Here is a 23,875-nt window from a genome sequence, read left to right as displayed (position 1 = left end):
GGGCGGAGGAGCGTGGACCTGTTGGAAATGAAATGTTTGAGGACAATATGTGGTTTGATAGAGTAATGAAAGGGTAAGAGAGTTGTGTGATAATAAAATGTGTGTGGTTGAGAGAGCAGAAGAGGGTGCATTGAAATGGTTTGGTCACATGGAGAGAATGAATGCGGAAAGATTGACAAAGAGGATATATGTGTCAGAGGTGGAGGGAACGAGGAGAAGTGGGAGACGTAATTGGAGGTGGAAAGATGGAGTGAAAAATATTTTGAGCGATCGTGGCCTAAACATGCAGGAGGGTGAGAGGCGTGCAAGGAATAGACTGAATTGGAACGATGTGGTATATCGGGGTGGACGTGCTGTCATTGGACTGAACCAGGGCATATGAAACATCTGAGGTAAACCATAGGAAGTTCTTTGAGGCCTGCATGTGGATAGGGAGCTTTGGTTTTGGTGCATTACTAATGACAGCTAGAGACTGAGTATGAACGAATGTGGCCTTTTCTGTCTGTTTTCCTAGCGCTACTTCGCCGAAGCAGGGGGTAGCGATGCTGTTTCCTGTGGGGCGGGGTAGCGCCAGAAATGGATGAAGGCAAGCAAGTATGAATTTGTACACGTGTTTACATGTATACGTTTGTGTATGTGCATGTTTATGTGTTTATATTATGTATATGTATGTCAGTGTGCGTGCATGGACGTCTACGTATATATATATATATATATATATATATATATATATATATATATATATATATATATATATATATATGTGTGTGTGTTTGCGTGTGTGTGTGTGTGTGTGTGTGTGTGTGTGTGTGTGTGTGTGTGTATGAGTGGATGGGCCATGGTTTGCCCCAGCCGTTTCTTTGCCCTGCTTAGTTCATTGACAGCAAGTCGACCCCGGTGTAACACATCGTTCCAATTCACTCTTTTCCTTGCACGCCTCTCACCCTCCTGTATGTTTAGGCTCCGATCGCTCAAAATCTTTTTCACTCCATTCTTCCACCTCCAATTTGGTACCCCACTTCTTGTTCCCCACACCTCTGACACATATATCCTCTTTGTCAATCTTTCCTCACTCATTTTCTCCATATGTTTAAACCATATCAATACACCCTCTCCTGCTCTCTCAACCACACTCTTTTTATTTTCACTCATCTCTCTTACCCTTTCATTACTTACTCGATCGAACCACCTCACACCACATATTGTCCTCAAATATTTCATTTTCAACGCATCCACCCTTCTCCTTACAACCCTATCTATAGCCCATGCCTCGCGTTAACGAGGTAGCGGCAGGAACCGAAGAAAGGCCACATTCGTTCTCACTCAAAGTCTCTAGCTGTCATGTGTAATGCACCGAAACCACAGCTCCCTAACCACAGCCAGGCCCCACAGACCTTTCCCTGGTTTACCTCAGACGTTTCACATGCCCTGGTTCAGTCTACTGTCAGCACGTCGACCCTAGTATGCCACATCGTTCCAATGTACTCTATCCTGTGCACGCCTTTCACCCTCCTGCATCGTTTCTTCAAGAAAGCTAGTTTACTTGAAATCAGTGGTTTACTTAAGGTATGGACTTAACTTACTCATTATGTCCAGTTTACTTCAGTTCCCTCGTTCGCTACCACCCACTAGTTTACTTCAGTCGTAGTACATCACTTGTTTCCTTCCTCTCGGTAGTCTGCTCGAGCACACAGTAGTCTACCTCAGTCGGAAACCTGTACCGTGTTTACAACATTGTTGACCAACGTCCTCTTACCCCTCTCCTTCCTAAACGACCCCCCCCCCCCATGTAACAACGCTGCCAGACGTACCGAAAACTCTCGTACGGCAAGTGTAACAACGCTGCCAGACGTACCGAAAACTCTCGTACGGCAAGTGTAACAACGCAGCCAGACGTACCGAAAACTCTCGTACGGCAAGTGTAACAACGCTGCCAGACGTACCGAAAACCCTCATACGGCAAATGCCGCGAGAGCGGGAGACACCATGTTGTTGTTACTGTGAGTTGGCGAAGCACCACACTCACTCCTCCTCACTCCTTCCCCTCCTCACTCATCCTCCCAACCTCCTCGCCCAAAAAGAAGAAAAAAGAAATATGATAACGGGTCTTCCCTTTTGGAGCAACGGGTCAGGGAAGGGGGACCTGTGTGACGTCGCGCGGTTATCTCTCTCTCTCTCTCTCTCTCTCTCTCTCTCTCTCTCTCTCTCTCTCTCTCTCTCTCTCTCTCTCTGATAACACCGTGAACCACGGGGTAACTAGATTACAACCTGTGGGGAGGGAGGGATGGGTTATGGGAGAGGAGGAGGTGTGTGTGTGTGTGTGTTGGGGCGACCCAAGCCATCCATGTAGCACAGAGGGTGAGGGAGGGAGGGATGCCTTCCTCCCTCCCGGCCTAAAGTTGATTATATGGGTAGTCCCGTATTGATTCTCTCTCTCTCTCTCTCTCTCTCTCTCTCTCTCTCTCTCTCTCTCTCTCTCTCTCTCTCTCATATGTCTGTTCGTGGAAGAGAAAAAGAAAATAAGATAAAAGTTTTTATCTGGTCCATTTAACACCACATTCAAAATTTATCGTTCAGAAAGAAGAAGAATAAGAACAGTAAACTGTGACGGTCCTGTGACGCAGAGTGCGTCACAGTCTAGGTCCACAGTCACCATTAACTGTGACGGTCTTGTGTTGCAGAGTGCGTCACTGTGTAGATCCACAGTCACCATTAACTGTGACGGTCCTGTGACGCAGCGTGCGTCACTGTCTAGGTCCACAGTCACAACTAACTGTTACGGTCTTGTGACGCACAGTGCGTCACTGTCTAGGTCCACAGTCACCACTAACTGTGACGGTCTTGTGACGCAGCCTTTCGTATGCAACGCAGCCCTCCACCTTCAACGACTGCGACGCACCCGTGACGCAGTCGTTTTGACGTCACGTGGCCCTCCAACCACCAGTGACTGTGACGGCCGCCTCCGTGACGCCTCAGTCACGGGTGTTGAGTGAAGGAAGGAGGGGGAAGATGTATACATGTGTTACGAAGTCCTGTATCACCGCTAGCTGCATGGCTTGTAGTCCCTGTGACGCAAGAGACTGGTGTGACGTGCCCTTGTGTCGTAGACTTGCGTTACCAGCTCAACACTACACACACACACACACACACACACAAACACAAACACACACCCAAGCCTTCTTCAGTAGAACCATACATGTATAAACACACACTCACCAAAGCCTTCTGCAATAGAACTATACATGTGTATATGTATATACACATACACACACATCCAAGTCTCCTGAAGTAGAACTATACATGTACACACACACACACACACACACACCCAAGCCTCCTGCAGTAGAAGTTTGATAGGCAAATAGCGTCCCACATACTGGCAGAGGAGCCATTCTCTACCCTCACTATTAATTAGCGAGATCAAACACCCGAATACCAACGTCAAAAAAAAAAAGAAAAGAGAAAAATATAAGTTTGAAGGCTTTAATAATGACAAAGATATATTTATATGGTGTGGTTGGTGGGAGGAGGAGGGGAGGAATGTGTGTTAGTGGGGAGTTGGAGTCAAAAGTTCAATTTCAGTCTCGTGTGTGTCTCTCTACTCAGCAAGTCGAGACGTATTCAAGTTGAGTTTAGGGTAAATACTGTAGGGAGTCTGACGCCTTATTCTGGCTCACAGAGGACGCCTTATACAACTCAAATCTTGCAAATAACTGTGGCTGGAAGTGTGCCACCTTGCATCTTACACTTCATTTACAGCAAACATCTGAGGCTGGAAATACCTAGCCACATCTCAGTGACGGGCACACCACAGCACAACCCCGCTCCATCTCGTATCTAAGTCGTGGTCGCTGGGCGCGGCATGTGAATAGTGATGGTAAACGGATCCCTCCCCTCGTTCTAGCGCACGTCTCAGCTCACGCTCAAGTCGAGGCAATGATTCTAGCGACCATTAAAGGCAGCGCTCTCAAACAACCCGCCTCGCTCTCTTGAACAGCGCAGCTGCATAGAGAAGACCAAAACACAGACCTCTCGAAGTGATGTAGTGACACGTCCTCATCGCACCCCCCCCGGTTGTAATTAAGTCATTACAGTTTTTCATGACGTCCGTAATTACAAGAGTGCCGTATTACATGGTAGTAATATATTAGGGTTGGGTCTAATTGGAGTTAAGAAAGACGGCACTAGGCACCATCTCTTGGGTTATCCTGGGTAAGATAATGTTATCGTAACTCCAGATGGCATGTGATATTCATGTGACCTTTGAGATATATCATCTTTCTCGAGCAGTAATGTAATGGATCAATATATCTAAATAAGAGGGTATACACAGACGTCTCCACTGTCTTAGCCAGCTGTATCTTAAGGTTTACAGATATGGCTCAGTACAGTATGGTGGGGGATACAGTTATTGCTTTACTGTATTATCTTAAGTGGTTTAAGATATGGCTTCACCACTGTATCTTAGTGAATACAAACATGGCTCCACCACTGTATCTAAAAGGATTACAAACATGGCTAAACTAAAGTATCTTAATGGATTACAAATATGGCTCCATTACATTACCTTTGGGGATACAACTATAGCTTCACTATAATATCTCAGTTGGATACAACTATAGCTTCACTATAATATCTCAGGGGTTACAACTATAGCTTCACTATAATATCTCAGGGGGTTACAACTATAGCTTCACTATAATATCTCAGGGGTTACAACTATAGCCTCACTATAATATCTCAGGGGGATACAACTATAGCTTCACTATAATATCTCAGGGGGTTACAACTATAGCTTCACTATAATATCTCAGGGGGATACAACTATAGCTTCACTATAATATCTCAGGGGGGTTACAACTATAGCTTCACTATAATATCTCAGGGGTTGCAACTATAGCTTCACTATAATATCTCAGGGGTTACAACTATAGCTTCACTATAATATCTCAGGGGGTTTACAACTATAGCTTCACTATAATATCTCAGGGGGATACAACTATAGCTTCACTATAGTATCTCAGGGGGATACAACTATAGCTTCACTATAATATCTCAGGGGTTACAACTATAGCTTCACTATAATATCTCAGAAGTTACAACTATAGCTTCACTATAATATCTCAGAAGTTACAACTATAGCTTCACTATAATATCTCAGGGGTTTACAACTATAGCTTCACTATAATATCTCAGGGGGTTTACAACTATAGCTTCACTATAACATCTCAGGGGGGTTACAACTATAGCTTCACTATAATATCTCAGGGGGTTTACAACTATAGCTTCACTATAATATCTCAGGGGGGTTACAACTATAGCTTCACTATAATATCTCAGGGGGGTTACAACTATAGCTTCACTATAATATCTCAGGGGTTGCAACTATAGCTTCACTATAATATCTCAGGGGGTTACAACTATAGCTTCACTATAATATCTCAGGGGTTGCAACTATAACTTCACTATAATATCTCAGGGGGTTACAACTATAGCTTCACTATAATATCTCAGGAGGTTTACAACTATAGCTTCACTATAATATCTCAGGAGGTTTACATCTATAGCTTCACTATAATATCTCAGGGGGGTTACAACTATAGCTTCACTATAATATCTCAGGAGGTTTACAACTATAGCTTCACTATAATATCTCAGGAGGTTTACAACTATAGCTTCACTATAATATCTCAGGGGGTTACAACTATAGCTTCACTATAATATCTCAGGAGGTTTACAACTATAGCTTCACTATAATATCTCATGGGGTTACAACTATAGCTTCACTATAATATCTCAGGAGGTTTACAACTATAGCTTCACTATAACATCTCTGGGGGGTTACAGGTACATCTAGAAATAACCTTCCACTTTTCCAACAGATCTATATTACAGAAATTAAGTCATAATTTCATGAAGACATTTACGAGGTAAAAGAAGTCATTAAATGTCATAAATTTTACACATTTTCCTAAACCCTTGACGTACAAGATACTCCTCAAGCTACAAGAACATTTTTTGTTTTTCCTTCCTCACATAAATGAACAGCAAAAATGCTATTGCCGACTTCTCGGAGGAGCAAGAGGGGCGTAAACACATACGCCTATAACCGTAAGGTTCACGAAGACTGTTGACGCCATAGGAATAAGGACCCTTATCTTACCCTGTGATAAAGCGCCCCCGGTTTTGAGTGTGTGTGTGTGTGTGTGTGTGTGTGTGTGTGTGTGTGTGTGTGTTTGTGTGTGTGTTTGTGTGTGTGTGTGACTGTGTGTGTGTGTGTGTGTGTGTGTGTGTGTGTGTGTGTGTGTGTGTGACTGTGTGTGTGTGTGTGTGTGACTGTGTGTGTGTGTGTGACTGTGTGTGTGTGTGTGTGTGTGTGTGTGTGTGTGTGTGTGTGTGTGTGTGTGTGTGTTTGTATGTGTGTGTGACTGTGTTTGTGTGTGTTTGTGTATGTGTATTTGTGTGTATGTGTGTGTGACTGTGTGTGTGTGTGTGTGTGTGTGTGTGTGTGTGTGTGTGACTGTGTGTGTGTGTGTGTGTGTGTGTGTGTGTGACTGTGTGTGTGTGTGTGTGTGTGTGTGTGTGTGTGTGTGTGTGTGACTGGAACTACTGTGGGGAAGAGAAATTTTCTCTCTCTCTCTCTCTCTCTCTCTCTCTCTCTCTCTCTCTCTCTCTCCAGCGAGCCCCCTGAGTTGAACATCAGCCAGTGAACAAACTCCAGGCCAGGGACCAGGGTGGTTGTGGTGGTGGGAGGAGGTGGTTCGGGGTTAAGAGAACAGCCCCGTTAACAACATCCTGTTGTATAAGCCATATGCAAATTAGCCTGCCAGGCCTGATCTCCACCGGAGCTGAGCTGACATTCTAGCTGCTAAATTAACGCTATATATATATATATATATATATATATATATATATATATATATATATATATATATATATATATATTTATATATATATATATATATATATATATATATATATATATATATATATATATATATATATATATATATATATATATATATATATATTTATCCCTGGGGATAGGGAAGAAAGAATACTTCCACGTATTCCCTGCGTGTCGTAGAAGGCGACTAAAAGGGGAGGGAGCGGGGGGCTGGAAATCCTCCCCTCCCGTTTTTTCTTTAATTTTCCAAACGAAGGAACAGAGAAGGGGGCTAGGTGAGATATTCCCTCAAAGGTCCAGTCCTCTGTTCTTAACGCTACCTTGCTAACGCGGGAAATGGCGAATAGTTTGGAAAAAAAATATATATATATATATATATATTCACATTTATTTATTATAATTTGTCGCTGTCTCCAGCGTTAGCGAGGTAGCGCAACAAAACAGACGAAAGAATGGCTCAACCCACCCACATACACATGTATATACATACACGTCCATATACATACATATACATATCAGCATATACATACGCATAGACTGACATATACACATATACACATGTACATACTCATACTTGCTTGCCCTCATCTATTCCCCGCGCCACCCTGTACCACAGGAAAGAGCATCGCTACCCCCTGCTTCAGCGACGTAGCGCCAGGAAAACAGACAAAAAAGGCCACATTCGTTCACACTCAGTCTCTAGCTGTTATGTGTAATGCACCGAAACCACAGCTCCCTATCCACATTCAGGCCTCACAGGCCTTTCCATGGTTTACCCCAGACGTTTCATATGACCTGGCTCAGTCCACTGACAGCACGTCGACCCCCATATACCACTTCATTCCAATTCCCTCTATTCCCGGCACGCCTCTCACCCTCTTGTATGTTCAGGTCCCGATCGCTCAAAATCTTTGTCACTCCATCCTTCCACTTCCAATTTGGTCTTCCGTTTCTCCTTGTTCCCTCCACCTGTGACACATATATAATCTTCGTCAATCTTTCCTCACTCATTCTCTCCATTTGTCCAAAGCATTGCAACAAACTCTCTTCTGCTCTCTCAGCCACACTCTTTTTATTACCACACATCTCTCTTATCCTTTAGTTACTTACTCGATCAAAGCACCTCACACCACATATTATCCTCAAACATTTCATTTCCAACACATCCACCATCCTCCGTACAACCCTATCTATAGCCAGTGCCTCGCAACCATATAATATTTGGAACTACTATTCCTTCAAACTTACCCAGTTTTGCTCTCCAAAATAACGGTCTCTCCTTCCAGACATTCTTCATCGCTCCCAGAACCTTCGCTCCCTCCCCCATCCTGTGACTCACTTCCGCTTCCATGGTTCCATCTGCTGCTAAGTCCACTCCCAGATGTTTAAAACACTTCAGTTCCAGCAATTTTTCTCCATCCAAACTTACATCCAAATTTACTTGTCCCTCAACCCGAGTGAACATAATAACCTTGCTCTTATTCGCATTTATTCTCAACTTTCTCCTTTCACACACGTTTCCAATATATATATATATATATATATATATATATATATATATATATATATATATATATATATATATATATTCAGCTTATAACAGGACGAATTTCTTCCATTTTTCATTCTTTCCACCAAGCATTACTGTCTTAATCTAAGTAAGTAAGCAAATAAGTTAGGGTATGAATAAGTAAGTAAGCTGTAAGTAAGAAGGTATGTCCGTAAGACGCCGTCTATCCTGGGTTGGAAAAAAAAGAAGATAGTATTGAGAACTACGTCAATATCTGCAGATATCTATAGATACAGATGGGTTTCAATATGGGTTTCGATATTGAAAAACTGTGGAAAGATGAGAAATTCTTTATGTATATATATATTTATATATATATATATATATATATATATATATATATATATATATATATATATATATATATATATATATTGGAAAGATGCATACCTGTTAATCTTTGGAGATGTTTAGCGGTGGAGAAGAGATAAGGAGAGAGAGAGAGAGAGAGAGAGAGAGAGAGAGAGAGAGAGAGAGAGAGAGAGAGAGAGAGAGAGAGAGAGAGGTGACGGGTGTGGTTGACAGAGGGGGTGGGGAGGGGGGGGGGGTTTGGAGACAGCTAACTAACTTGCACTAAGACGACAAACATTTCTTTCCCTCCCTCTCCTCTACTGTGTCTCACTAGAGAAGTTCCCAGCCGTGGTTTCCAAAGTACAGCAGCCGTAGTTTCTTTCACAAAGGGGTGTAAGGGTGGGAGGGGTGAGGGTGACGAAATTGAGCACCGTGTTAACACCTGGTCGTGTGTGTGTGTGTGTGTGTGTTCGGTGAAAAACCACTGCAGTGTAGAACACCATCTAATACCTCCCGTGTGTGTTCTGTGGACACCACTGCAATACACAACACGAATACCTACCCTGTGTTCTTTATACCACTGACACAGAACACCATCCAACACTTGCCGTGTGGTTTGCGAAACCATTGATAAAAAGAGACAGATCTTGTGAGTGAAGTCATGACACGAATTCACCACGAAAAGTGTTTGTTGCCCATCACAGAGACGTGACCTGTGACAGCACCGGGTGCGCTGGCGACAGTGTGCGCTGGGAGATGTGTGTGTGTGTGTGTGTGTGTTCTCACACTCACGACCGACGCCTACGATAGATAGAGACTATCTACCTCAAGCGCAGGACATCTCGTTACGGTTTTACACGGAGTGGAGACAGGTTAAAAAAGGACATTTGTCTGACAGATAACAGAGAGGCCTCAGAGTCTCCGTCCATGCTCACATATGCGTCATCAAACAGCCACCCTGGCTGAAGAACAGACAGTGAACGTTACACCAGCGTCTGTTACGAAGCTGTTATAATACAAAGCATTATGAACCCATCATTAATAGGCTAATTAATGTCTTTGTAAGGTTATGAATTTAGTATGTCTTTTCTCACGTCTCCTTTCCATCAGATTCTCATAATAACCTCCCCACAGGTGTTGATATGGTTGGCTCTTATTAAATTGGGTTGTGCAATCAAGATTTTCAATGAGACGAGAGATATGTTAAGACACAGGGTCTGGAAATATTCTAGCGACCCTACTTGTCACTCTTAACAAGGAATAACGAGTTAGGTAAACAGCTTGAGCTGTAAACAAGCTTAGAGATGTCTCCTTCCCCGCCCCCCACAGCGTAAGGTAAACAAGCTTGACCAGCAGATAAGGTGTGGGGTGTTGGGGTAGGTTTGGGCAGAGGGGATCGTCTGTTTCCCAGAGCGGCAGCTTAACCTAGTGTGGGGGAAGAGAGAGAAATAGAGATAGATAGATAGATAGATAGATAGATAGATAGATAGATAGATAGAGAGAGAGAGAGAGAGAGAGAGAGAGAGAGAGAGAGAGAGAGAGAGAGAGAGAGAGAGAGACGTTGGACTGTCCCAGCTCATGTACTCTCTCCCCGCCCCAAGTCACTGCTGTTTGAGTTGCGTAACTAATGCGGTGTGTTGCGTCCGTCTGCAAGGTTACAGGGTTGGGTCTGCTCTCTCTCTCTCTCTCTCTCTCTCTCTCTCTCTCTCTCTCTCTCTCTCTCTCTCTCTCTCCAGCTCTCGTCGTCCGTGATGACAGACGGACCCACACCCACCCAGCTCTCTGGCTAGGTGAATGATTCAAGTCCGGGCGACGCAGCAGCAGCTCCTGCTCCACATCACATCCCCCAACCTCATCCCTCCTCAACCTCCTCCTCCTCCTTCCCAACAAATCTCCACCACTACCACTACCACCACCACCTGGTGTCCCAGGCTGGTCGTGTCTTCTGCCTAGGTGACGCAACAACACCTCCCTTCTCCACCCCAAGGTCCTCTGGCTGGTCGCCCTTGCCTGCCTGCCTGCCTGGCTGGTGGTGTACCACCCTTGAGGTCCCCTGTCGGCTCGTCGCTCGACGGCCATTTATTGACACCTACCACGTCCCCCAAAGTCTTCGCCCGGTAATGATCCCTCAGCATATATTTCTCATCTGACTCCCTGGTCATCGTCGGGAAATCTCTTCTCTAGCGATGTACAGCCGAAGGATCTTGAGTAAATAAGTATCTCAAAGATACACAGGTTGTACACTACGCTTTCAAAACTCGTAACTACTTTTCCATGTCTCATTCTGTGTCTCTCTCATAATCGTCTCTCCATTTCAGTTAAGGACTGGCCTTGATTTAGACTTTGGTCTCTGACTGGAACCTCTCTCTCTCTCTCTCTCTCTCTCTCTCTTCCTGCTCTTCATCGCTCACCACACAGCGTCCCGTGACTGGACACCAGTTCATTTGTCACGGGACGTGTTCCGCGCTTTGCTAGTGTCATATTTACGTAAACAAGACCATCTTTCCCCCCCCTCATATATTTACTTCACTCATGATACATCTACACATCCATCTGTCACACGAACCGACGTGGCTTGGGCCCAAATAAGTAGCACGGCCCGACCATGGTCATTTTGGGTGAAAGAAAAATACAATGGAGTAAAAAACAAGGAAGTAGATGGTCGGATTTACCTTCTACATCCACAAGCCAGAGTCTTGCCACATGAGCGAAAGAAATGTCTCTTAGCCAGTCGTCGAAATGTTCTTCTTTGCCAGCGTAGACTTATTTGCCGCCTTGCGGAAAACTCAAACATATTTAATACGAATCATATCTACTTCTTATCGCACTAACATAAGGAAAACTATTCTATATCAAACAACAGTGTTATTAATGAAATTGACTTTAGAATGACCGAACGCTAAAAACCATAGTTCGACGCTTCTCCTCGAACCCTAACTGAACCTCAACCTACTAACGTCTGAATCTGATCATATACTTGGAACCCGGAAATATAATAAGAGTCACGATTCCAGAGGAGAAAAGTGACGCTATTGATTCAAGTTTCCTGGAATCCTTTGAGGCCTCCTGGAAAATGGCATTCATAAGCCCATGGAAGATTCCAGCACGGCAAAAATCTTGGCACTGGACGGCTCAGTCTCCTGTGGTCTATTAGCCACAACTGGTATAAGCACACCAAAGACCCCCAGAGAAAAGGAATGGAACTCCACAAACATTAATACGTAGCTTTTGTGATACTGTAGCCAGGGTGTCAGAAACCTTTGGTTTTGTCAGGCAATCATTTCACCCATCAAATAGACTTCAATCTTCACAGATATCCTTCAAGATGTCCTCAACTTTAACATCAACTTCATGCTCAATTGGTAGATTATAAACATAAAGGGATCCCTGGGATTCGAGGGGTCGTTCACAGACCAAAGAATTTCAACGAGACTATACGAGTCACTGGCTTAAGCTTCCCTTGCTGTATCGTGAACCATCTCCCTTGGCCTCCCTCCCTCAGTAGACCACTAGCCATTGACCGGGCTTCACGTCTCCCTGGCTGGCAGTCAGCTGACCGACCCTGAGCCAAATGGTAAACATCAACCGCTTACAAGTACACCTTCGAGGGGGCTCACAACGGCACCCACGGTCTTAACCTGAGAGTGAGAGGAACGTCCCTCCTCTCACCTCGAGGTGAGGGCAGAACAACTCCTTTCACGTGAGGAAGAGAGCCGCACCCCGCAAATTCTCGACTCTCCCTTGGTGTGAGAGGAGCACCTCTACTCTCACCTGACGGGGGGCTGGGGGGATGACAGCGACACTCCTACTCTCACCTATAAATGACAGCAGTAATGACAGCAGTGTGATAACGCATCTCAGGTTCTTCTGCTGGGCTGTTTACCAGGCCTGGCCTGCCTCTCTCTCTGGCCTGTCTCTCTCTCTCTGGCCTGTCTCACTCTCTCTGGCCTGCCTCTCTCTCTCTCTCTCTCTGGCCTGCCGTTCTCTCTGGCCTGCCTCTCTCTCTCTGGCTTGCCGTCCTCTCTGGCTTGCCTCTCTCTCTCTGGCCTGCCGTTCTCTCTGGCCTGCCTCTCTCTTTGGCCTGCCTTTCTCTCTGGCCTGCCTCTCTCTCTCTCTCTGGCCTGCCGTTCTCTCTCTGGCCTGCCCCTTTCTGTGGCCTGCCTCTCTCTCTGTGGCCTGCCGTTCTCTCTGGCCTGCCTCTCTCTCTCTGGCCTGCCTCTCTCTCTCTCTCTCTCTCTCTCTCTCTGGCCTGCCGTTCTCTCTGGCCTTGCTTGGCAAGATGTAGGTAACAAGATGAACGCTATCAGAAGAAAAGATTTTTCTACATCAAATTGAATTTTGTTATGATCAGGAGATTCTTCCATCCCAGGAAGGGTTGGAAGCTGGTCAAATCAATGGAGAGCCTGGCACTCTCGTGTGTACACTTCTTGTACTGAGCTTGGATTAATCCCAATGACAATTGGACTGTCACCTTTTTTCACTTCTTTTTTTTTTTTTACCTTTGCATTGTAGTGATTCCAAGGGACCTTTTGCGAACAGCTTACAGAATATATCCAGCAGGTCTCTCATTTTTCAGAGCTGTGTCGGCCATGAGGATTCTTCGAGTGGTCAGCAACGATTCGCATCGGTTGTCAACCTTACTTTGCGGGAAGGGGGCTTTCTCGCTCGCGTGAAGCACCACCAGCACCCTACCCCGATCTCATGAACATTATCTATCCTCTAACGCTTTGAACTTTTGCTCGCTAGTCAGGATTGTCAGTCTCCTCACTTACTTCACTTAATTTCAGCTCACTAATCAATTACATGTATGCAAAGGTACACGTCTGCACATCTTGCCCAATACGTTCCTCGCGTATTTTCATGTTATGAACTCTGCTTCGCCTCACCTTTGCATCATTCCAAGAACTGATCACTGTAGAAATTAGACTTAGTTTCGAAATAGTGAGGGGTGTGATCAATTGGCCCTTTACTCTTCTCTCTTCCTCGAGGGGCTAACTTACGGTCTCTGACCATTCGCTGTGACTCGGCGCTTTCAATATGGTAACGTCTTTGCTGTTCTTCTTTAGACCTTCTCTATTAGCTTCACGTACTGTAAATGCTACCACTAAGCTCAAGAAGCATATTCTGGTATGTGTGTGTGTGTGTGTGTGTGTGTGTGTGTGTGTGTGTGTGTGTTTAACCCCAGGATCCTACCCAACACGACTCACGTCCCATGGTTGACCAGCCTCTCCTAGGGAAAAAAAAATATATATATACATACAGCCCACCAAGATCTTCCATATAACAGCGACTTACAAAACTTTGAGACATTATGAGAAAAATTGAAATAAAAATAAAGTCAGTGAATATAATAACAAAGAAAATACAAAACCGAGATAGAAATAATCATTACATACAAATACGCAGGAATGTTACACAAGGGAGAGATACAAAGAATCACAGGGAGGTAAAATGATGACTTATATCATGATATTATATGGGAGGGTATTGATTGAGAAGGTGAAGGCATGTACAGATCATCAGATTAGGGAAGAGCAGTGTGGTTTCAGAAATGGTAGAGGATGTGTGGATCAGGTGTTTGTTTTGAAGAACGTATGTGAGAAATACTTAGAAAAGCAAATGGATTTGTATGTAGCATTTATGGATCTGGAGAAGGCATATGATAGAGTTGATAGAGATGCTCTGTGGAAGGTATTAAGAATATATGGTGTGAGAGGCAAGTTGCTAGAAGCAGTGAAAAGTTTTTATCGAGGATGTAAGGCTTGTGTACGAGTAGGAAGAGAGGAAAGTGATTGGTTCTCAGTGAATGTAGGTTTGCGGCAGGGGTGCGTGATGTCTCCATAGTTGTTTAAATTGTTTATGGATAGGATTGTTAGGGAGGTGAATGCAAAAGTTTTGGAGAGAGGTGCAAGTATGCAGTCTGTTGTGGATGAGAGGGCTTGGGAAGTGAGTCAGTTGTTGATCGCTGATGATACAGGACTGGTGGCTGACTCAGGTGAGAAACTGCAGAAGCTGGTGACTGAGTTTGGTAAAGTGTGGGAAAGAAGAAAGCTGAGAGTAAATGTGAATAAGAGCAAGGCTATTAGGTTCAGTAGGGTTGAGGGACAAGTCAACAGGGAGGTAAGTTTAAATGGAGAAAAACTGGTGGAAGTGAAGTGTTTTAGATATCTGGGAGTGGATTTGGCAGCGGATGGAACCATTTAAGCGGAAGTGAGTCACAGGGTGGGGGAGGGGGCGAAAGTTCTTGGAGCGTTGAAAAATGTGTGGAAGGCGAGAACATTATCTAGAAAAGCAAAAACGGGTATGTTTGAAGGAGTAGTGGTTTCAACAATGTTATACGGTTGCGAGGCGTGGGCTATAGATAGGGTTGTGCGGAGGAGGGTGGATGTGTTGTAAATGAAATGTTTGAGGACAATATGTGATGTGAGGTGGTGTGATCGTGTAAGTAATGAAAGGGTAAGAGAGATGTGTAGTAACAAAAAGAGTGTGGCTGAGAGAGCAGAAGAGGGTGTTTTGAAATGGTTTGGTCACATGGAGAGAATGAGTGAGGAAAGATTGACAAAGAGGACATACGTGTCAGAGGTGGAGGGAACGAGGGGAAGTGGGAGACCAAATTGGAGGTGGAAGGATGGATTGAAAAAGATTTTGAGCGATCGGGCCTGAACATGCAGGAGGGTGAAAGGCGTGCAAGGAATAGAGTGAACTGGAACGATGTGGTATACTGGGGTCGACGTGCCGTCAATGGATTAAACCAGGGCATGTGAAGCGTCTGAGGTAGACCATGGAAATTTTGTGGGGCCTGGATGTGGAAAGAGAGCTGTGGTTTCGGTGCATTTTACATGACATCTAGAGACTGAATGTGAACGAATGTGGCCTTTGTTGTCTTTCCTAGCGCTTCCTCACGCGCTTGCGGGGGGAGGGGGATAAATAAGGCAGCAAGTATGAATTATGTACATGTGTACATATATATATGTCTGTGTATGTATATGTATGTATACATTGAAATGTATAGGTATGTATATGTGCGTGTGTGGAACGTGTATGTATATACATGCGTATGTGGGTGGGTTGGGCCATTCTTTTGTCGGTTTCCTTGCGCTACCTCGCTAACGCAGGAGACTGCGACAAAGTATAATAAATGAATATATATATATATATATATATATATATATATATATATATATATATATATATATATGTCTGTCCAACATAAAACTTATCACAATTTCTACATGGCACTCTATAAATGCATCCTGCAGAACTTTCTGGTGAGTTCCTGATTAAGATATTCTTTGTAGTATTGTTGCATAAGGCAGCATCTATATTAAAGACTTACAGCAATATGGGAAGTGAAATTATTTTTAAAAAGGAGAACTAAAAGGTTAACGGTAATGGGAGGTCTGGGTTCAACTCTATAAAATGATTTCTTTGCCAACTTAAGGGATTTATCAATGAAAGATCTAGGGTAATTTAACTTGGATCCAATAGAATATATCTTCTCAAATTCATCATCAGTACACTCTGGACTATAAATACGTTATCTAAGGAACATAGGCTGGAATGATGATAATTTAACTCTGTCGTGTTGAGCTGAATGATAATGGATATATGAGGATATATTGTTGGGTTTTCTGTACACGCTAAACTTAAACTTGTTTCCATCCGTATGGATCATGCAATCTAGAAATGGTCACTTATCATATTTTCATTTTCTCCAGTAAATTTGATGGAAGGTACTAAACTGTTATGTAATGGGAGAAATGCTTGTAAATTTTCTTTTGTTGGCTAAACACAACGAATATCATCTACATACCTAAACCAAATTGCATTAGAGGGTAAGATATCCTTTAGTATTTTTGTTTCAAAAAATTCCATAAAAGATTACTTGATACAGGTGAAAGAAGGTTACCCATTGCGGTTCCAAATGTTAGAGCATAATGTTCTCCATTAAGTTGAAATACACAGTCTTTTATACTCTAATGCACCCGACCTACATTTGGGTAGTCACTTGTTTACCAAAAGGCGTCCTAGCCACGTCCTTTCGTTGTATATCAACTGACTGTTTTTATTTCTTGTGTCTCCCCTGATGATGTGATTATTACACGAGAGTGCACTTGGGAACTTATCGTGCTTCATTTTACCCGTGGACTCATATATATATATATATATATATATATATATATATATATATATATATATATATATATATATATATATATATATATAACCCGCAGACGAGGGCGAAACGTCAAATTCCCGTTACCACCGCCGACCGCGACGGCTAAAGAAAACGAGGGTCATGGGGGAGAATGGGGGGTGATATTAGAAAACGAGGGTCACGGAGCAGGGGGGGATATAGAGGGGGAAGTGTTGGGTGGAAATATTGGGAAAATGGAAACCAATAAGAGGGAGGCGGAAGTAAAAGTATTTCGGGAATATATTTTCATCACGTGAGGGCGTGAGTGATGATGACACTGTGTGGGTTGCGGATGGTGTACAATGTGATGTTTGTGTGTTGCTAGCTCCAGGGTGATATATTGGTGTAATTCTCTCTCTCTCTCTCTCTCTCTCTCTCTCTCTCTCAGGAAAAAAAAAGATTATGTGACAGCCTAGCCTGGAGGCTGGAACAGTTATTCAACTGTATTGTCAAGGAGGAATATTGAGAAACATGCGCGAGAAACAAGTATGGAAACATTCAAAAGAAAACTTTTCGACACACGGTCGAAGACAGTCCCAGATGAAACCCAGAGGTGGTTATGGTGTAAGGTGTGTGGCCGCTGTGAGAGGGGAATAGCCTGTGTATATACATTAGTCAAGAGGTGCGGTGAGCGCTACGCGCTAGCCACTGCCATCATGATGGCTAGGATCTTGTCGTAGGTACTCGTAGGTAGAATGGTATCGTCGCTGCCTTACGATCAACATGCTTCTCCAGTACGTAAACACTCAATGCATCATCATCGTACATGTTTGTGTGCTTTGTGTATTTCCCGTGACTGACCGGTGCGTTGGAGCGAGCAACGGCCCGCCTCCATAATTTCCACGGAATTCAGGTGGAAATGAGACAGTGGCACATCCATGTATTATTGGAAGCCAGGGATAACGGTGACTGACGCTGATCGTAGGAGGAGCTATCGTCAGCAAATGGAAAATAGGAAAAAAAAAAGAGACCCCGAAATGTTCAGTTTCCCTGCATGTCGAGTGGACAGGCGAAGACATGGGTGACTACATGGATGGAAAACAGCGTAAATATTCAAGGGAGCAAGAGAAGTGCATTGGATAGAACTAATTGGGACGATGTGATATATAGGGGGGGGGCAACATTGCCGTCACTGGCATGAGCCAGTACATGAAAGGGGGCATTCACGGTAAGTCACGAGCAAGGCTGTGAGTGTGAGGTCTTACTGTGGATGGTATAGTCTTTTGCTGCCACAGGTCATACATGACAGCTAGAGACTGCATGTGCGCAACCAAGGCCATAGTTCCTTTGTTCCTGGCGCTAAATTGCTGTAGCTGGAGAAGGCATCTGTGTAAAGAGAGACAGACAGACAGAGATATAACAGCTCACATTTCTGACTAATATTGATAAGGTGGAATGTTGACAACTATTTAATACACAAAGGATGATTACCTGAGGCGTAATTATTATCTCGTACGAGATGCAAAACATGTACACAGGGTTCGCTGGCTCCATTTTTCCCCAGGTCTGACGAATATGCTCAGAGAGAACTCTATCTCTTAAGACTGTTGAGGGCTTAAGACACAGTGTAAGCCTGGCTTTGGGTAGAGTTCTTTGTTAGCCTGCCTTTACCCCTTTTGTTTACCCTCTGCTCTTAGAAGTAAGTCTGCACTGTCTTTGGTTAGACATACAAGCTTAAGTTTCGTTCTGAATTCGCATTAATATCTTGGTAATATCCTAATTAGATGTACTGATCTTCATCTATATTCATATATATTTGTGTTTTCTGTCAACTATTTGTTTTCTGTTGGTCCACGGTCAAGTTGGTGGTGTATGTTGGTCCGTTCTGTCAACTTTTAGTCTTACGTTGGTTCCTACTGTCAAATTGCAGTTGTTTATTTATCTCCACTGTTATACGTTGCTTTCCACTGTCAAATTGTTGTCATATGTTGGTCTGCAATGTCAAGTGGATTTCGTACGTAAGGGCCCACTTGTCAAATTGCTGTCATATGTTAGTCTGCAATGTCAAGTGGTTTTCCAATGTTAGGGTCCATTGTCAAATTGCTTGCGTCAAATGGTGGTCTCCACTGTCAAGTGGCTTTCCTATGTGGTCCTTCGCTGTCAAATTGGTCTCCACTGTCAAGTCGCTCTCCTATGTTGGGTCCTTCACTGTCAAATTGTAGTCATATGTTGGTTTCCACAGTCAAGATGTCTTCCCTCCAACGATCGAGTTCTAGAGAAACCAAATTGGTTCTGACAAGCTGGTATTGTCGATTCACACTTCCCTTGACGCCAATACTAAACATTTTCTCTCTCTCTTTATTTTTCGTCCAACAAAAAGTGTATTTCATGGACAGACAACGTATTGAAATAATAACGAAACAGACAATCCATCTGGCGTTTTTAAGACACACAAAACACACTCGACCCACTCATCCCACCTCTTGCGACCTGAACCCACGGAACAGACCCATTACACACCCTCGCAACAGCTTGCTACTTTCCACCTAAACCCACGGCACAAACCTGTCACACACCCTCCCTTATCCCCTAACAGCAACACAGTCCATTAAGACTCCCTAACCCTCCCAATATACAAATTTCAAAGGCTAATGCACTCGCGTTGGCTCGGCCCGACAACTCCATTTACGCGTATTTTTGTCAAGTATACCAATAGGCCAGAATGGCTCCCGTTCACCCTCAATTAACATCAGGGAAACCGTTCCCCTTGTTGGAAAGTCCGGGATAGGAGGGGAGCAGGTGTTGGCATGGGAATGGCTATGGTAGGAGAGGTGTTCCTGTAGTCCACTAGAGAGGTCATGATTATGCTCTCCTATACAATTATTTCCCCGCTTATTTCTTCTCCCACTTCCGTCTCTGGTCGTCTGTTATTGTAGATTGCTTTTCAGTAGTTTTTATTGAGTATTATGACGGAGTCTTATACCCGACGCGTGTGGGTTGGCACGGAGTCTAATGATGTGAGTTTTCTCCATTTTGTAAGACGTTCCCTCAAGCTGTGTGTCACGTATATTTCTCAGTCTTATGAGCCGCGTTCCACTCCCACACTAACCTTCGCCATCATTTAGACTGTAACTAGAGTTCATTTCCCTCGTGAAAACTTGTCGTGGAAAAATAAACGTCATGAGCTTAGGTATAATAAATGTTTATATGTTCATATTACCAGAAGCAGATACTGGTATCTTAGAGTATCTGTATGGTATCTTACGGTATCTGTATTAATCGGTTGATCATATGATAACAGGCGTCTTTTTTTTATTTCTTAATTAATCTCTTATGATTAATCTTGACGTGGAAAAATATATATATGATAAGCTCAAGTACCAGTTTTTATATAAGATATATATATCATCAGAAGATGATTTTGGTATCCTAAATTATCTGTTTCAATCAGTCGATTAATGACCCTTGAGCACGACGGTACGACCCTTGAGCACGAAGGTACGACCCTTGAGCACGACGGTACGACCCTTGAACACGACGATTTGACCCTTGAGCACGACGGTACGACCCTTGAGCACGACGGTACGACCCTTGAGCACGACGTTACGACCCTAGAGCACGACGGTACAACCCTTGAGCACGACGGTATGAACCTTGAACATGACGATACGACAAATGAGCACGACGGTTCGACCCCTGAGCACGACGGTACGACCCTTGAGCACGACGGTACGACCCTTGAGCACGACGGTACGACCCTTGAGCACGAAGGTACGAACCTTGAGCACGACGGTACGACCCTTGAGCACGAAGGTACGAACCTTGAGCACGACGGTACGACCCTTTCGCCCTTCAGTGTGAATCGTATGAACGACTGTACGACACTTTTCAGCCTGACGTGAATATGATGCCGTTGACCCTTGACATTATGTATGCTTGGGAAGGCGATGCAACGTTGGGTTGCAGGGAGTTCATTGACCCAGGGTGATCACCTCCTCCTCCATCTCCTTCCCCTTGGAGGCAGCGAGGTCAAACACAGGTTATGATGACCAGGTCAGCTTAACCCTGCGAATCGGACATGATTGATATCGCTCAAAGGGTGCTACCGGACTCCACCTGCTTGTGGTTCGCGTCGAGAATTAAGAAGAGAAGAAGAAGAAGGTCGACTCCTTCGGCGAGTGACGAGAGACAGCCTCGTTCAGGAGCTTCTCCCTCGCAAAGAGCGCATGCTTTCCCTGCTTCTGATTGTACCGCAAGTCTCGAAGCTGCTACTCCCTCTTAAAGGGGTCTTATATATATATATATATATATATATATATATATATATATATATATATATATATATATATATATATATATATATATCATTTATTTCTTTTATTAGACTTTGTCGCTGTCTCCGCGTTAGCGAGGTAGCGCAAGAACGAAAGAATGGCCCAACCCACCCACATATACCTGTATATACATACATGTCCACACACGCACATGCGCATACCTATACATTTCAACGTATACACATATATACATACACAGACATATACATATATACACATGTACATAATTCATACTTGCTGCCTTCATTCATTCTCGTCGCCACCCCGCCACACATGAAATGACACACCCCCCCCCCCCCTCATCCCGCACGCATGCGAGATAGCGCTAGGAAAAGACAACAAAGGCCACATTCGTTCACACTCATTTTCTAGCTGTCATGTATGATGCACCGAAACCACAGCTCCCTTTCCACCTCCAGGCCCCACAAAACCTTTCCATGGTTTACCCCAGACGCTTCACATGCCCTGGTTCAATCCATTGACAGCAAGTCGACCCCAGTATACCACATCGTTCCAATTCACTCTATTCCTTGCACACCTTTCACCCTCCTGCATGTTCAGGCCCCGATCGCTCAAAATCTTTTCACTCCATCTTTCCACCTCCAATTTGGTCTCCCACTTCTCCTCGTTCCCTCCACCTCTGACACATATACCCTCTTTGTCAATCTTTCCTCACTCATTCTCTCCATGTGAAAAAGCCATTTCAATACACCCTCTTCTGCTCCCTCAACCACACTCTTTTTACTACCACATATCTCCCTTACCCAATTATTCCTTACTCGATCAAACCACCTCACACCATATATTGTCCTCAAACATCTCATTTCCAGCACATCCACCCTCCTCCGCAAAACCCTATCTATAGCCCACGCCTCGCATCCATATAACATTGTAACATTGTTGGAACCGCTATTCCTTCAACCATACCCATTTTTGCTTTCCGAGATAATGTTCTCGCCTTCCACACATTCTTCAATGCTCCCAGAACCTTTTCCCCCTCCCCCACCCTGTGATTCACTTCCGTTTCCATGGTTCCATCCGCTGCCAAATCCACTCCCAGATATCTAAAACACTTCACTTCCTCCACTTTTTCTCCATTCAGACTTACCTCCCAATTGACTTGTCCCTCAACCCTACTGTACCTAATAACCTTGCTCTTATTCACATTTACTATACATTATATATATATATATATATATATATATATATATATATATATATATATATATATATATATATATATATATTTTTTTTTTTTTTCTTTTTCTTTTTTTTATACTTTGTCGCTGTCTCCCGCGTTTGCGAGGTAGCGCAAGGAAACAGACGAAAGAAATGGCCCAACCCCCCCCCATACACATGTATATACATACGTCCACACACGCAAATATACATACCTACACAGCTTTCCATGGTTTACCCCAGACGCTTCACATGCCTTGATTCACTCCACTGACAGCACGTCAACCCCGGTATACCACATCGCTCCAATTCACTCTATTCCTTGCCCTCCTTTCACCCTCCTGCATGTTCAGGCCCCGATCACACAAAATCTTTTTCACTCCATCTTTCCACCTCCAATTTGGTCTCCCTCTTCTCCTCGTTCCCTCCACCTCCGACACATATATCCTCTTGGTCAATCTTTCCTCACTCATTCTCTCCATGTGCCCAAACCACTTCAAAACACCCTCTTCTGCTCTCTCAACCACGCTCTTTTTATTTCCACACATCTCTCTTACCCTTACGTTACTCACTCGATCAAACCACCTCACACCACACATTGTCCTCAAACATCTCATTTCCAGCACATCCATCCTCCTGCGCACAACTCTATCCATAGCCCACGCCTCGCAACCATACAACATTGTTGGAACCACTATTCCTTCAAACATACCCATTTTTGCTTTCCGAGATAATGTTCTCGACTTCCACACATTCTTCAAGGCCCCCAGAATTTTCGCCCCCTCCCCCACCCTATGATCCACTTCCGCTTCCATGGTTCCATCCGCTGCCAGATCCACTCCCAGATATCTAAAACACTTCACTTCCTCCAGTTTTTCTCCATTCAAACTCACCTCCCAATTGACTTGACCCTCAACCCTACTCTACCTAATAACCTTGCTCTTATTCACATTTACTCTTAACTTTCTTCTTCCACACACTTTACCAAACTCCGTCACCAGCTTCTGCAGTTTCTCACATGAATCCGCCACCAGCGCTGTATCATCAGCGAACAACAACTGACTCACTTCCCAAGCTCTCTCATCCCCAACAGACTTCATACTTGCCCCTCTTTCCAAAACTCTTGCATTTACCTCCCTAACAACCCCATCCATAAACAAATTAAACAACCATGGAGACATCACACACCCCTGCCGCAAACCTACATTCACTGAGAACCAATCACTTTCCTCTCTTCCCACACGTACACATGCCTTATATATATATATATATATATTTATTTATTTATTTTCATTTATTATACTTTGTCGCTATCTTCCGCGTTAGCGAGGTAGCTCAAGGAAACAGACGAAAGAATGGCCCAACCCACCCACATACACATGTATATACATACACGTCCACACACAGCGCATATACATACATATACATCTCAACGTATACATATATATACACACACA

The sequence above is a fragment of the Panulirus ornatus genome, chromosome 64 (assembly GCF_036320965.1).
Source record: "Panulirus ornatus isolate Po-2019 chromosome 64, ASM3632096v1, whole genome shotgun sequence".
Classification (NCBI taxonomy): Eukaryota; Metazoa; Arthropoda; class Malacostraca; order Decapoda; family Palinuridae; genus Panulirus; species Panulirus ornatus.
This window is presented reverse-complemented; position numbering follows the sequence as displayed.